This window comes from Mastigoproctus giganteus, chromosome 9 (assembly GCF_048544385.1).
Source record: "Mastigoproctus giganteus isolate SK-2022 chromosome 9, ASM4854438v1, whole genome shotgun sequence".
NCBI lineage: Eukaryota > Metazoa > Arthropoda > Arachnida > Uropygi > Thelyphonidae > Mastigoproctus > Mastigoproctus giganteus.
Window position 1 is genome coordinate 200664496 of NC_143583.1, and position 17678 is coordinate 200682173.

General features: G+C 39.2%; 1 protein-coding gene across 3 annotated transcripts in view; it reads left to right on the top strand.

Annotated features, from left to right (window-relative positions):
* The first annotated feature begins 12233 nt into the window (after positions 1-12233).
* LOC150081023 (cytosolic carboxypeptidase-like protein 5) overlaps positions 12234-17678 on the top strand; it is a 119567-nt gene continuing 114122 nt past the window's right edge. For all 3 annotated transcript variants that reach the window (XM_090380980.1, XM_090380982.1, XM_090380981.1), the window contains exon 1: positions 12234-12255. The gene's annotated coding sequence lies outside the window, so the exon portion shown is untranslated. The remainder of the gene's footprint in view (positions 12256-17678) is intronic.

Sequence of the window (17678 nt, forward strand, 5' to 3'; positions counted from 1 at the left end):
AGCCTTAGCACATTTCTTGAAAATCCAGTGTTTATATAAAGGATGAGATTTTAAGGTAAATTGTAGAATAAAGAATTTCATCCCTATAAGAATAATTTCAATGACGCGATTTGAGCTAGAAATGAGCATACACATGGCACATGTTGACACCACAATATTTAAAATAATAATCCAATCAAGGAAATCTCTCGGATCATCCCATTTCGCAATATTGTAATTCCGAACAACACGAGGCTCAGAAAGGCGCCATTGGAAAAGAGACCATCACCAAGTTGTGAACTGAGCTGCCTAGAGGACAACTCAACTCGATCGTGTACTTGGAAGGGTTGTTTGTGAGGAAAAAAAAAAGACTGAGTGTTGGCTGTGTGGTTAGGATTATCAGATATTCTGGTAGGTAAATGAACAATCTGTGCTAAGTTATTAGTAACTGCAAAATCTTCAGCATCTCAACAGAACAAGACGGTGTGACTTGAAAACTGGAACCAGCTGGAGCTGTGAAAACATTGACATTACCAAGGAAAATTACCTGACAGTTATTAGAACTGAGACCATGTATCTTTGTGAAATGAACAAAATAGTGTTTGTCAAATTTCGATCTTTTCGCAGATAAGTTTGTTTTATTAGTTTGATTATTTATAATTTATTCAACCATAGGAAAAGGTAGGGAGGACATGTATGAAGTAATGAAATTTTTAATTATGGCATACACATGGCAGGAATATACAGTGGCGGACAAAAACTGCATCACTTGCGAATTTTGCACTGCATTGTCGGTTGCAGAAATGATCGAAATGCATTTGTTAGATGGGATATATATCTTTGTGAATGAAATCCAATGAAAAGACTCCACCTGATACACCTTATTGCCATAAATATCTTCCCAAAGGGTAAAATGCGTAATTAATGGAAATATGAGAAATCATGCAAAGGACAATCATAACAACCAAACATACATTTTATTGCATTTACGTGTACAAACTGAAATGACAAGTTAAGTTAATGTAATAGTATTATGTACTGTAAATCAGCAAAATAAGACCTCAATATTTTGTTATTCCCCCCGAGCTGCAATTACAGCCTTGCAAGATATGGCATAGAGTTAATCAACTTCTGGATATACGGTTGCCCGATTTAGTGGTACCACACCCTTACAATAATCTCCTGCAGCTGAATCTTACTTGTTCGCTTCTTCTGAGCAATTTTAGACGAACATTATGTACCAGCAATTTTCAATAGGGTTCAAATGTGGACTGTTGCCGGGCCAGTCCAACACTGTAATGCCAGCATTTATGAGGTACAGTATGACTGCACCTTAAGGGAGAAAAACGAGGGAAAACATTGGTGTAAATATGTTTTAAGTCTTGTGAGACAAGAAGACAAAACTCATCATTAAATCTAAATAGCATAAAACTTACCAATTTTGCTGTGTGGCATGGTGCTGAGTCCTGTTGAAAAATGCAGTTTTGGACGTTTGTGTGCTGATCCCTAATAATGGGTTTCAGGTACTCCTCCAAGATAGCAGTGCAAGTTTCTGCATTCACCGTTCCGTTAATAAACTTCATTCACCTCACCCCTTTGCTTGTTATGCATCCCCAGACCATCTGAGCGGCGAGGACTTTACAGTCGGTATTATACAGTCAGAATGGTATGCCCCTAATTTTCATCTTCTGACATATCGCTTCCCCTTCTTGCCATATAGGTTGAATTTCATTTCGTCAGAAAAGATGACGGTATCCCATTGCTCTTTTGTCCATGAAACATGAGTTTTAACCTAAGCAAGTCGCTTCTTCCTCATTTGTTGGGTCAACAAAAGCTTCTTCTTGGGCCGATAGGCATGCAGACTACATTCCGAAAGCCATATTTGGATAGTTCGTGCACTTGTTTCAACACCAGAGGCCATCTCAAAGTCCAGTTTTAGAACAGGAGCACTATCGTGGCGATTACAAAGGCATAGCTGTTTCAAATATCGATCTTGGGAAGGCGTTGTCATTCTCTTACTGCCTGATCTAGGTCTTCTCTTCACATCACCGGTTTCACTCTTTAATTCCAGCACCCACGATACTATTGACTGGTGGCAGCCTATTTTATCAGCGATAGTACGTGTAGAAAGCCCTTCCCAGAACAAAGCAACAGCTACACTTTTTTTCTTGGTGTCAACTGAACATATGGAGCCATGCTTACACCTCCGCAAAACAGGATACTAATGAGAGTGTATACCCTTCCAAGGCCGTATTTATAGAAACGGCTGATGCAATACCTAGCAATTGCTGTCTGATGAAATAGAAGCGTTATCTGAAGCAATATCTTTGCTTTGCAACAAGCAAAATGACTGCAATCAAACAATATCTTATACGTTTCACTACAAATTAACTTTTTTTTTAAGGTGATGCAGTTTACATGGTGGAACTTTGGGCGCCTCACGTAAAAGGCAGTCATTAAATTCTGATGCTGCATGATAATAGTACTAGTTAAAAGTAAACTATAAATTGTATATATGCGGAATGGCTGCTAGTTGGAACAGAATGGGATGAAATTACCATTTCTAGAGGTGATAAATGTTAACAGACAAAATTAACAGAACACGTAGAAAACAGAACACGTAGAGAACACGTATTAACAGAACACGTAGAAAACGTGGTATTGCGATGAAGCGGGGCAAAATTTGGTGGTATACCATAGAATAACGACGAAATGAGGAGAAAGAGAAATTTGGACAAGTATAAGGGACGATTATAGGAGTTGTATAAGAACTACCAAAAAGATCACTTTACAGAAGTCGATACAAGATGGTCGAAAATATGGTCACATGACATCAGTACTGGGTATGATCCCCTCCAATAGCTAAACAGGACTGACAGGGGTGAACCATGATCGATATAAGGGTGTCTATAAAATTCTGTGGCAACAAATCCCATTCTTCCACCACTGCAGAGCTTAGCTCACCAAGTGAAAGGGGAGTTGGCTGTCAGTGTGCAAAGGGGGTCTAAGGGCGTCCCGCATATGTTCGACCGGATTTAAATCTGGGAGTCCAAGGGCGTTCCGCACATGTACGATCGGATTTAAATTTGTTGTTCGTGCTGGCCTTGGCAGTCATTGCATATCTTCAGTTTCAAGGTATTCCCACATCACTTGAGCTTTATATGCAGTGGTGCTGTTGTGCATGAAAATAAATTCTGGACCAACCACACCCCTAAAAAGTCGTAATAGGGTTGGAGGATCTGTTCTCGGTGTCTCTGTGAAGTTACGGTATCCCTGTAAAAGCACGAAGAGAGTGCGGCTATTGATCATTATTCCGCCCCACACGAGAACACTGTTTCCACCCTAAGTGTCCCTGTCTCTGATGGTGGAGGGATGGTGTCGCGTTACTTGTTGTCTCCAGATGAAACGCCGACCGGGCTAGCCGGGTGGGTAAAGCGCCTGCCTGGCACGCCAAAGGTCGCGGGTTCGAATCCCGCCTTGGGCTTGGATCAAAGTACTGCAAAAACCTTGGGAGGTGCATTATGGCCACAGAAGCCGATGCGCCAATAACTACCAAAGAAAAGAAAAAAAGCCAGATGAAATAACGTCTAACATCTGTTTGTAGACTAAAACGGGACTCATCAAGAATACAACTGCACCACATTTGTCAGGGCTCCACATCATCTGTGCATAGCACCAGTTTCGACGAGCTGTGTGGTGATTTGAGTTTAATGGAAAACGAACTACTGGCTTCATTGCATAGAGTCCACTTGATTTGAAGCTTCTTAACATAGCCCGGTTGGAAATGTTTTTACCTGTGGCCGCAGCAACCACAAGAGACAGCTGATGACAGGACATTGTTAGATTCTGGCTCTTAGAGCCAGATATCGATCTGTTCTGGTTGACGTAGCCCACGGGCGCCATTCGCCAGCTCTTCTTGTAAAGATTTCTCTCCTGAAACTGTTTTCATAGTGCCGAGAGGATATTGCGTGACACATTAAGCCAACTTGCCACTTCCGCCTGCAAATGTCCAGCTTCAAGTCGTCCAGTGGACCGCCATCTAAAAACAATCATCTAAACGACGATGACTTTCCATCCTGAGTATCTGAGATGTAGCTAAGCAAGCCCAAAACACAGGAATGAATTGATGTGGTCGCAACCCGTGTTTTTATAGGCATAACTAATTTGCATAATATGCGGTTCTTTAAGGTAGTAGATCGATTTCTATTGGTGGATTCTCGGAATTTGAATGCCAGGATGCCAACTATATCAAATATTCACCTTCGGCGACACTATTCACAATAAAATATTCTTGAAAAACATTTAGTTCTCTTAATTTTGTCGAATAGTGTATTAGGATTAGCCGAAAACAACCACACTCACCCATGTTTATTATGGCCTTAAATTGCATGTGTTCTCCTGTCGGTGTGCCTCTTTTGCGGCAGCAAAAGACCCGAGTTTTCAGAGCAGAAACCTTACTGTCCTCGTTCCAATCCAAAGATGTCTCATAGTAATGCTATGAGATGAGACAACTTCGAATTACAAGCACCCATCTGATAAAGAATTGCACCTTACAGCTGTAGTAAAATGTAAGTAGAACTGAATCGTCCTTTCCCGACTAAGTTATTAAATGGGCGCATTTGGGTTTGGCATATGCCCAAAGAATTGTTTCAGCAAATTTTTACTACACCGATAAAGTAGTCAATGATAGTAATGTGGTGTTATGGATCCAGTGGTCGTCTCTGATGAAGTAGAATACAGCAGTTTATTGTGATATTTAACATTTTGAACGGTTGTGTCTTGGCATTTGAAAATCCTTTGGAGATAGGCACATTTCTATCAATAGGACAATGTCCCATCTCACAATGTACCGTCGTGGATAACACAGTTGGTATAATAGTCATCCTCGCCACCCCGGTGGAAAAGCCTGACTTCGAGTCCCGTGAATGATGTGGAGAATTTTTATGGGCCCTTTTCGCAATGTGGCTGAGTTAGTCAGTCTAAGCCAAGGGTAGCATGGTTTTTTCTCCCTGAAACTCCAGTTTTTCGTCCAGCAAACAGCAAATCCATCACAGAACACACGCAATTTACAGACAGTATACACGAAGCAATATGGCCTTAGTCGCTGATGCTCCTAAAACCCTACAAAAACAACAACAGTCTCACAATGCATGGTTGGTTGGTTGGAGAAGAATAATGTAATAAACTTTCCATTTCAAGTCAGGATTTGAGCCCAATGTAACACCTTTTTAGGATGTTTGAAGCCAACAGCTGATACCAAGAACAAGATGTCTTATCTCCAGAAGAGAACTAGCTATGACCTAACAGGAATGAAGCAAGATTTAAGTTCTCCCCATACTAAAAAGCATCACTAAGAAGGTTACTGATGTCTTTACTGGCCGCTACATTAAAATTTCCTTTTTTCTGGAGACTATTAAAACTATGAATTTCAACCAACTGGAGTAAAATCTGTCTTTAATTTCTTAAAGGAATACAGACGATTCTCAGACGTTTCATGGTATTTCCTGCCCCACTTCTTTAGTGACTTCATTGCTATGCTTATTGAACTAAGCTTTACACAATGTAATAATGACAGAAATTCAATCACTGTGAAGATGACAAGTACCACGAAACGTCTTAGAATTATCTGCATTTCTTAAAGAAATTAAAGACAGATTTTATTCTGAATGAGTTGAAGTTCACTTTAAATTTTCACTTTTCAATTTCGATGTATCTGAACACTAAAAGAACAACTATGTTTTTTTCAGGCAGATATTTTTAGTGTCGCAATACATGTTGCAGATAACGTATCTGTAATGATTTTGAGTACCTACATAAACCAGTGAGCACCCAGAAATTTGTTTTGTGCGGGAAGAGCTTGTACGTTCCACATTGGTAGACTTTTCAACCAGTATGGAACTAGTATTGATTGAGAAAAGGGAAAAAAATGTAAAATTAGGGCCCTCCTCGAGAACTGACTATTGTTTGGTTTTTTTTTTTTTTTTTTAGTGCATCAGTGACTTAGGCCATTTGGCCCTGTATACGATGCCTCGTCTATTTTGTCTGTAAATTGTGTGTTCTGTGGTCAGTTTTCCGTTTGCTGGGCAAAAAAACCTGAGCTTCCTGAAGAAAAACACAATGCTACTCTCATCTGAGACCAAGTAACTCAGCCAAGCTGTGAAAAAGGCCCTTAAAAATTCTTCACATCATCGACGGGATTCGAACTCAGGTCTTTTCACCAGGTCGTTACCAAGAGAACCAACTCATCTGCTTATAAAATAGAAGAGGCCTGTGGCACTGGGTTCCATAACTAGGAAATAAATTCAGTTCGTCCAGGAAAAGCAATAGCTAAGTAAATTTAATGACAGTAGCTTTCGAAATAACAAATCTCTTCATCGGCCGAGAAATACATACATACATGAATATATAAATATATTTATATTTTCAATCATATATTTATAATATAAAATATATAATATTTTATATATAAATATATATATATATATATATATATATATACGCTGAGTGATCACTGCATTATGACCACCCCTATGAAAACTGAAGGTGACCCATTGACCACGTGAGGTACGAGAGTGCGCAGTTAGTCGACCTAGTAGCATAGATAAGGTGTCAGTGGTTCAGTAGGTAGTACAATTCCGAGCATGATGGGTAAAAGGAAGGATTTATCAGACTTTGATAAAGGACAGATTGTGGGTGTTCGACGAGCTGGTGCCTCGATTTCCCAAACGGCTGAACTGGTGGGGTGTTCGAGAGCCGCCGTTGTTAAAGTATACCAGGACTGGCGTCAAAACGGTAAAACAACGACCCAACGGCAAAACTCCAAAGGTCAGCAAAATGTTGATATTAGAGGTGAGCGCCGGGTCCGACGACTCGTACAGGCGCAGCAATATTGAAGAGTTGGCTACCCAATACAACATGGGCCAACCCGGAACAATATGTCGTATGACCATGCGTCGCACGTATGGGCTATACCAGCAGACGACCCCTATGGCATCCTCTCCTACCCAATGTTCATCGGTGTAAAAGACGTGCCTGGTGCAAAGAGCATGCAAGTTGGACGTTAGAAGACTGGAAGAATGTGTGCTGGTCGAATTAGTCATGTTATTTACTCCACACTGTGGATGGTCGTGTACGGATTTGCCGTCAACAACATAACTCTTGATCCATCATGCGTGGTATCAAAAGTGCAGGCCGGTGGAGGCGGTTGTATGGTGTGGGGCATGTTTCACTGGCAGGAACTTGAACCCCTGGTGCATGTGGAACAACGTATCACTGGTCTCCGCTATCGTCAACTGCTTGTTGACTGTGTACACCGCGCTAGGTTACACTTTTTCCTGAATGGTGATGGTGTCTTCCGAGCAATGCGCTGAGCCATCGGGCACTTGTTGTGCAGGAATGGTTTGGGGAACACACTTCTGATTTGCCTCCGAACTTCCCCTAATATCAATCCCATAAAGCACTTGTGGAACATTATGGAAAGGCATATCAGGCGTCTGGATCCAATCACCAATCACCTGCATACCTGCATTGCTGACCGCATTACAGATAGCTTGGTTGGCATACATCCCGAACGCTTCCGACATCTTGTTGAATCAATGCCACGCTGGATAGCTGCTGTACTGAGGGCAAAAGGAGGACTCACGAAGTATTAGGTAGGTGGTCATAATTCAGTGATCCCTCAGTGTATATTCATATATATATATATATATATATATATATATATAATATTTTATATAGAGAGAGTATTTATATATAAAATATATTCATGCATATATATACTTCTCCGTTATCTCGAAAGCTACTGTCATTAAATATATTTAGCTGCTGGTTTTACTGGACGAACTGAATTTATTTCTTAGTCATCTGCTTATATGCATACGTACATGAATTGCTTGTGTTCTCTGGTCGATTTGCCTGTTTTGTTGGAGAAAAACCCGGAGTTTTCGTTGGGAGAAGAGTGTAACTTTGCCATCCACGCCTGAGACCGATTACCTTAGGTACGGAGTGAAAAACGCCCATGAAAGTTAGCATTAGCATTAGCATTAGTAGAGGCATATGATGCAAGAAAGCAAGCTTATTCAGCATCAGCCAAAAAAAAAAAAAAAAAAAACTCCACTCCCATTTCACCCCTCCGTTCGTTCGAAATACCTGTCCAGTTGAGCTTTAAATTTGTTTAGGCTATCAACTTCAACAACAAGTGATGGAAGTCGGTTCCACCAACCAACCACCCGCTCGCCAAAGGCAAATTTCCGCACATCTATCGGACATCCGTCCTTCCTCAATTTGAATTTATGCCCTCTGAGGTGATTATTCTGAGCAAGATGAAGAATCCCATTGGCATTGAGCATGCTCAAACCATTCAAAGCCTTATACACCTCTATCAGATCACCTCGCCGGTGCCTAGTCTCCAGACTCTGTAATTTGCAAAACTTAAGCCTTTCTTCGTAAGAGCAACCCTTTGTTCCATTCACTAATCTTGTTGCCCTTCTCTGTACCCGTTCCAGCAGCTCTACATCCTTCTTGAAATGAGGCCTCCAGACCTGTATACAGTACTCAAGATGTGGCCTAACCATTGCCTTATACAAGGGAATAATCACCTCCTTATCCCTGCTAGAAAAATTCCTGTATATCATTGACAAGACACCATGAGCTACTCTTGCAGCTCGTCTGCACTGCTCAGAGAACTTCATATCTGCCTGCACAATTACCCCCAGGTCCTTTTCATTCTCCACCACTGTCAGTGTAGTACCGCAGAGTTGATACGTTGCTCTGGGGTTACTGTTTCCCATATGTAGTACTTTACATTTGTCAATGTTAAACTTCATTTGCCACCTCTCATCCCATCTGTTCAACCTTTCCAGATCCTGTTGCAGCAGCATAGCGTCAGTAGTGTCCTTAACGACCCTGCCAACCTTTGTATCATCTGCAAACTTGGACATTAAACTTGATATCCCATCATAAATATCATTCATAAACACCGAAAACAACAACGGACCCAACACTGAACCTTGAGGAACTCCACTAATAACATTAGTCCACGTTGAGCAGTGTCCATTGATTACCACTCTCTGTCTTCTGCCACTCAACCATCCCCTTATCCATAGCAGCAATTTGCCTCCAATGCCACACTGCTCCAATTTGTGCAGCAGTCTTCCATGTGCAACAGTATCAAAAGCCTTTCTAAGATCCAAATATATAATATCAAAGTTATTCCCTGCATCCAGTTCTTTTGTGACTACATCATAGTATCCAATCAAATTGGTCAGGCAAGACCTGCCCTTAACAAAACCATGCTGCGTCTGAGCTATAACTGAATTCTTGTCTAGATGTTCCTGCAGTGCTTCTTTAACCAGTGCCTCCATTAATTTACCTGGAACAGAAGTTAAACTAACAGGTCTATAATTACTTGTGTCAGCCTTTGATCCTCCTTTGTGAATTGGGGTTACATTTGCACATCTCCAGTCTATGGGTACCTCCCCTGAGTCCAAAGAAACTCTCATAATTATGGCTAGGGGTTTGCATACTTCCTTTGCTGCCTCCTTTAATATAACTGGATAGATCCCATCCACCCCAGGTGCCTTTTTTATGTTTATCCCCAACAATCTCTCCTCCACTTTCCTCTCAGTTATTACAAAATCATCCAGCTCACTGCCAATGTTTACTTTACCTACATCATTCTCCTTCCTGAATAACTCCTCATGCGTGAATGTAGATGCAAAATACTCATTTAGATTGTTAGCCACCTGAGCAGGATCCTCAACTGTTGAACCATCAATATCCAGTGGACCGATCTGATTCATCCCTTTCCTTCTCGAGTTCAAATATGTAAAGAACTCTTTTCTGTTTTTCTTTGCATCCTTTGCCAAGGATTTTTCGTAGTCTGCCTTTGCCTGCCTAATCTCCTTTGTGACTTGGTTACAGACCAACTTATATCTATCATAGGCTTCCATGTCACCCATTAATTTGTATGTATCCCATGCATTTTTCTTCTCTGCCACATGTCTCATTAGTTCATCTGACAACCATTTAGGCCTAAACCTTGAACAATATTTCTTAGTTGGTATGTAAAGCCTGGTAGCCTCCAAGATTAGTTCCTTGAATGCTTCCCATTTTGAGTTTGCTGTTGGTAACATCATCAGTTGGTCCCACTGTATAGAATTTAAATACTGTCTCAGACCATCATAGTCGCCTTTACGAAAACAAAAACCCTTCCCTTTAGCTCTGATGGTAGTTACCTCCTTGAGTAAATCCCACTTCAACACACTGTGATCACTGCCACCTAGTGGTTCATTTATCTGCAGATTCCCTCCTGTTATTGAGGGGATTTGAACTAGTCCTTTCCCACCAGGTGTGGGGGGAACAATTATTATAACTATTGTGCCAAACGTGCAGATACATTGGTCGAGAAATAAAAATTGTCACATTAGGCCCCTCCCCACTTCAAGAATTAACTTATATGCCTATAAGGTATTACGTTCATAAATTGCGTGTGTTGTCAGGTCAATTTGCCTGTTTTGATAGACGAAAAATCCGAGTTTCGGGCCGGGGGGGGGACCGTACTGTTCACGCCTGAGACCGACTATTTCAGCCAGGAAGAACTTTTATAGACTTTTTTAAATAAAAGTCCATGAAAGGTTTTCGCATAATTGACGGGAGTCGAACCCAGACCTTTTCTAGCCAGTGTGGGGAGGACGGTGATTATAACCACTGTGTCACAGCTGCAGGTTTAGAAAATAAAATACTTCTCACCGTAAGCGCCTCCGTAGCCAGGTGGGAAGGAGCAGCAGTGCGTAGCACACGCTTCTTGATTAGACCGGGATTCGAGCCCGTCACCACCAAATACGGAGAATGCGGAAAGGTCAGGGAATGACCACCGCATATCCTGGAGCAATATGGCCATAGTTGCTAACCCCCTAAAAACCAAAACAACAACAACTTGTCATCGACAACCGATAATTACAACCGTCATTACAGTTATATAAATAATATAAAACAAAATTTTCTTGGGAGTGGCTTTAGCCTAAATGAGGAGGTTAAAGCCTAAATTATTAAATCTGTTTAACATTTCACGTCTTTGTGTTGTGTGTTTGCTTTTGACCTCCCAAAAACTCTCAATTCCACTGTTGGTGGTTGCACTTGGTTCCCCCTTGACGTATTGATCTAGACTTTTTTTTTCTGACATAATTTTAATCCTGATAAAGCTTAATGCTGCACTCCTCATTTGAAGTCATTTGGATACTGCTACCTTGTGACCAGTTTGTTTCCATTCTTTCTATCGTCTTCAATTAAAATCAGTTAACAATGTGGTAGCGGTCGTAGATTCCTAATACCTACGATAAGCAGAGGCGAAACTTTAAATTCTGCCCTCTTCTTCCCGCTAGATTGTTGAATGATCCTCATGGGATCTTTAACATCCATATCAATCCAGCCGTCCCGTCCCTGACTTCTCCTTCTTCTGTGTGCTGGCACACCTAGCCATATGGCAGTTTCGCCACTGACGATATATAAAGACGATCATTAAGCGAGGTCTTAGTATAGAAAGGAATCTCGTTATTATTCACATACCTCTAGGATTACATAGCGAAAGTGATATAATGAATAAATATACAGTGTAAATTTGCGGAGTATAAAAGGCAATTGGAAAAATCGTTGCTCCTTTCATTTTGAAACATCAACAGAAGTAGCTATAGTTTTCTTAAAATAAAACTACTTCCTAAAAATAAAATGGTTTACCTTGAATGGCGAGGTTCAGTATTTGTCACACGAACTAATTCAGTCGCATTTATCTTTACGGTTAAAAAGATTTTATTTTTTCTTTCTTTTAATAAGAGATGTAATCAGGCTAGAAAAGCTGTACTGTATATCGATAGGCTGCATACCGTATATTACACTTTGCACGCAATTCCCCCCAACCTTCGAAGTATTGCTAAGTAGCAGCATACTCTATCTCGAATTAATGAGGAACTTGGTCTTTCTTTTTCTGATAGCAAGGAAGTCTGTCGAGGAAAAAAATACAGTAGCTTTTAGAATAGCTAGAAGATATAAACCGCCATTGCATAACCTTGAATTGAAATTTGACCTATATTTCGGATTATATTTTTGTATTATCGCAAGTACTAAGATAGCTAGTGTAGAGGACGCTACAGTAGTATGTAAACAAACTGTACTTGTGGAACTGGAGTGAAATGAAGCAGGGTTCGTTGCTTTAGTTTAACGTACCCTGTTGTGTGGTTTTATTTTTATATCCACATATAATTCTTTTGTGGTATAAATGAAGTATGTAAATTGTTTTAAATTCCTTTTTCTATAAATTTAGTGTAGAAGTGCAGTGTTTACTTTTTAATAATATATCCAGAATGAATTAATCATTCGTTTCATGTTAATTATGTTTTTAATTTGGGAAGATTCTTTTTAATTTGTTCTTCATACAATCATTATTTAGAGACAGACATGGGTAAGTAACCTCTCTCTCTTCATACAACAAAGCAAAACGTTTTTTATGGGTGTAATTACTCGATTTTTTATGTTAACGATACTGTGTGCTACTCTGTTCATTTACGTCTTATCCCTGCTCGAATTCCTAGACAAAAATTCAGAAATGCAGTCAACATTTAATTTTCAGGCAACGTCTATCTATATTTAAAAGGAAATGAATATTTAGGAAACTTGTATAGTTTAACAAAACAGTCGCTCAATTTTTAATGATTTTAGAGTGTCTGCTTCTAATAAAGCTAAACTTTTTCAGATTTGTTAAATATAAAATAGAATAAAAGAAAAAATACTGAAAATTAACAGATAACCACCAATTAGTGATCGTTAAGCCCAAGTTACCACATATATGCGCGTGCGTGAGGAAGTTTGAACTTAAAATATATTATTGTCATTATTACGAAGTTATTGTTGCGATAGTAAGTACCTTTTAAGATGAAATATTTTTATTTGAATTTAGTAGAGCACTTAAACCTAAATTGGTTTAATTATGTTAAGGAAGGAAAATGCCAGAAGGTTATCAAATTGTAGTAGGGTGCTTAATGATTTTGTAATAACTGAGAGCAAAGTGGAGGAGAAATTGTTGAAGTTACATATAAGAAAGGCACCTGGGGTGGATGGGATCTATCCAGTTATATTAAAGGTGGCAGCAAAGAAAGTAAGCAAACCCTTAGCCATAATTATGAGAGCTTCCTTTGACTCAGGGGAGAGGTCCCCATGGACAGGAGATGTGCAAATGTGACCCCAATTCACGAAGGAGGATCAAGGAGTGATACAAGTAATTACAGACCTTTTAGTTTAACTTCTGTTCCAAGGAAATTAATGGAGGCACTGGTTAAAGAAGCACTGCAGGATCCTCTAAACAAGACTTCAGTTATAGCTCGGACACAGCATGGTTTTGTTTTGTCTTGTCTGACCAATTTGATTGGATACTATGATGTGGTCACAAAGGAACTGGATGTAGGGAATAATTTTGATATCATATACTTGGATTTCAGGAAAGCTTTTGACACTATTGCACATGGAAGACTACTGAACAAATTGAAGCAGAATGGTATTAAGGGTAAGTTGCTACAATGAATAAAAGGGTGGTTGAGTGGGAGAAGACAGAGGGTGGTAAACAGTGGGTGCTGCTCTTTGTGGACTAATGTTATTAGTGGAGTTCCACATTGTTTGGTGTTGGGTCCACTGTTGTTTTGTATATTTATCAATGATATTGATGAAGGTATATCAGGCTTAGTGTCAAAATTTGCAGATGATAAAAAGGTTGGCAGGGTTGTTAATGACAGTAATTGCAGTGTGCTACTGCAAAAGATCTGGAAAATTGGGGCAGATGGGCTAAGAAGTGGCAGCTGAAGTTTAACATTGACAAATGCAAAGTACTGCATATGGGTAGAAGTAACCCCAGAGGAACGTACAAACTGTGTTGTACTTAGGGTGGTAGAAAATGAAAAAGACGGAGTAATTGTGCAGTCAGATATGAAGTTTTCTGAGCAATGCAGACAAGCAGCAAGAGCAGGTCGTGGGGTTTTGTCAATGATATACAGGAATTTTGCTAGCAGGAAAAGGAAGTGATTATCCCTTTGTATAAGGCAATGGTCAGGCCACATCTTGAGTACTGCATACAAGTCTGGAGGTCTCATTTTAGGAAGGATGTAGATTTGCTTGAGCGTGTACAGAGAAGGGCAACAAGATCGGTGAGGGGAATGAAGGGATCCTCTTACCAAGAGAGGCTTAAGTTCTGCAAATTGCAGCGGCTGGAGACTAGGCACCTGCGAGATGATCTGATTGAAGTGTATAAGGCCTTGAATGGGTTGAGCATGCTGAATTCTGATGGGATTCTTCCACTTGCTGAGATTACGAACTTAAGGGGGCATAAATTCAGATTGAGGAAAGACAGTTGTAGATTAGATGTGCGGAAATTTGCCTTTAGCCAGCGGGTGGTTAATTGCCGGAACAAACTTCCATCTGTGATTGTGGAAGCTGATAGCTTAAATAAATTCAAGGAGGAACTGGACAAACTTTTAGAGGGAATGGTTGCGTGAATTTTTTTTGGCTGATGCTATATAAGCTAATACGCTTGGTTTCTTGCATCACCTGCCTCTATTACTATTACTATGTTTATTTCCGAATTGGAAATATGTACATAATGGAATCAAATGTTTCATGGTATTTTCTTACCACTGCATCAGTGACAGCTGTCTTTGCAATATCGCTGTCACAAATGGTCACCTAGGTCACAAGAACTTGTCAACAAGTTCTTTTGATCTACAGTGCCAAGCAGATGTTTTCATTCATGTTTTCAGCACAAAAATACATTTAAATTTTTTTTTAGAGTGTGCTATGTTTCAAAAGAAGTACATGCTCTTAGATAATATTCTTCAAGAGCATATTGTTATTGGTCAAAATAATAGCAACCTGTTTTTCAATACACATTCCTCAGTATTTAGAAGACTTAAGTTAGGAAAATGTGGAAAAGTACCGATATTACACCTTGAAAGACTTCTGAAATTATGGTTATGAAGCAGTGTGGAAGAACAAACACTGAAATTGCCAAAATTATTGATATACATGAATCAGTAGTTGGGCAACAGTTAATGAAAATGGCTGACCCGGAGAAGCTTGCAGTGACAGATTTGGAAATGTGGAAGAAAACACGTGTCAGTAGCAAGAGCTGATAATCACCTATATTGTTTGTGTATTAAAGACAAGTTTGTTTTCTCTGAAAGTCTTGCCAGACAATAGAAGGAGGCAACTGGCATAAAAACTATAGGTAGAACTGTGAGAAGGTTATTCGAATTGGATATAAAATCGTATTATCTTGAAACTAATGCTGACAGCAGGGCAGAGGAAAGCATGTGTTGCATGGGCCGCCACCTCCATAGCCAGGTGGGCAGGAGCAGCAGTGCGTAGCACATGCTTCTTGATTAGACCGGGGTTTGAGCCCATGCCCACCAAATACTGAGGATGCAGAAAGGTCAGGGAATGACCACCGCACATCCCCGGAGTAATATGTCCTTAGTTGCTATTGCTCCTAAAAACCAAATAACAAACAAACAAAGTTGCATGGGCCAAATTGTGACGAAACCAAAATTAATTTGGTGGCAGCAATTTCAGTAGAGGTTTTCAAAAAACTAGAATCTCTGCATGCTTTCTGTACAACAAAGACCATCATGTTCCGTACTAGTGTAATGATCTGGGGATATTTTTCATTAAAAGATGTTGGAAGATTGCATTTTTTTTTACTGTGAATGCCATTGTGTATAAGGATTTCTTAAATGCTACCCTTGGCAAGAGAACTTGCCGAGGGTAGCATTTAAGCAACATTTAAGAAAAAAGACAAATTTTATAACTTTGTCAGATAGATGATTCAGATGGGAAAGAAAGGTAAGGTGATTATCAAGCAGTAATTCCAGGAATTTTGTGGTAGTTACAAAAGGAAGAGGTTTACCATTAATATTTGAGAGGCGGATGAGTTGGCAAAAGGGTGCCTTTATAAAAAAAAAATATATAATATAAAAATATATAATAATATATAAAATTTATAAAAAAATCCAACTGTTTCTTTCTTGGAGGAATTTCTGTCTACATCATAAATTAAAATGGTTGGTTTAGAATTTTAGGGGGTTCCATCTTAATACCCATATCAGTCAATGAGGTTAACAAAGTTACAGTAGACTTTCGAAATAACAGCACCTTCGGGGATTCAAGGTGCTGTTATTTCGATTTTTCCGATATTTAGAAAGTTTTATTTTTAATATATTTAATGCAGAAATAATGAGGCTAAATAAGAAATAGAGAGATTTAAGAATATGATTTTATTAACTGCACATAAAAAAATATAAACATGTTGACAATCCAGTGTTACTTTCTGCCATTAATACAGTTCTGCTTAAGCCTCGTTCTGTTTTCTTTATTATATAAAGTTTAGTCTGTGCGGGTAGTACAGTGTTATTGTCTCTGTCCTCCCCACACCGGGTGGAAGAGGCCCGGTTTGAATCCTGTCAATGACGCGAGGAACTTTTATTGGCTTTTTTCACTCTGTGGCTGAGGTAGCGGGTGTCAGACGTAGATAGTAAGGTTTTCCCCACAAAAACTGTTTTTTTTTTTTTTCCATCCAGCAAAACAGGCAAATCAACCAGACAACATGCAATTTACACACAATGTACGGTATATGAATTAACTTTCCGGGTGACCTTAATGTAATAGTTTGGATTATATCAAGTTTGTCACTAAGCTTTAGTGTTGTTTTTCTTTTCTTCTCTGTATAAGATTTATTAACTTTAGGAGTCATAGTGCAGGGTTTTTAATTTAAAATAAATATAAAACAGTGGTATAATCCATGATATCAGTACAGAATTCACTTTGAAAATGCCAAACGTAAACAAATACAGTAATCATGTGACTTGCCGTTTTCTTTTTTCAGCCCTGCAAAACATCTGCGTGGTATGTACACATCTGATGTCACCATGCCATTATTTTGACAGTCTACTGTATCTTACAAATATATTCTGAAGCGGCTGTCTCTACAGCAACATCTTTGTACTTTATCGTTTTTATAGATTGTTTATAACCTTTTTTTAAGGACTGTCGGATGGTCTTAGATATGTTATCAAAAACATCTTTACTGGTGGAACAAGTACTAGAATATGTAGCCTTTGCATAAGATTGTTGGGTTTAGGCTTTGGTTTTGATTGGGTGGAGTCTGTAGAAATAGCAATATCCAGGTTTTGTGTTGGTAATGGTTGTACAGTTTGGTACTTGTATACAGGCAGCACCGCACTATCCCTTGAATTCTTAAAGGCATCTGCAAAGGATGTGGTATGTGAAGACAAAAGAATATTGATGGTTTTTTGCAATTCTTCATTTCATTGTCTATAAATAGACTGTTAAGAATAAATTCTGTCACCAAGTTTTTCATAAAGAAAATTAGTAGTTGCTTTAGTAAATCTGTTGCTTTCATTAGTAAAAAAAAGTCAACAATTTCTCTATATATTTGATGAGCCTGAGCTCTAGCATCAACCAGAACATCAGCTATTGAAACAACAGTATTTTTTTGCTGACAGTCTTGATTTTGAGAATTATCATTAGGAGAAGAATCTATTATGGCAAAACTTACTATAGAGGATGCATTTAATTTTGCATCTGGTTGACTTGATGTTATGTCCTGTGTAGGACCCAAAGGAGGAAAATCCTCATTTGAAATGCTA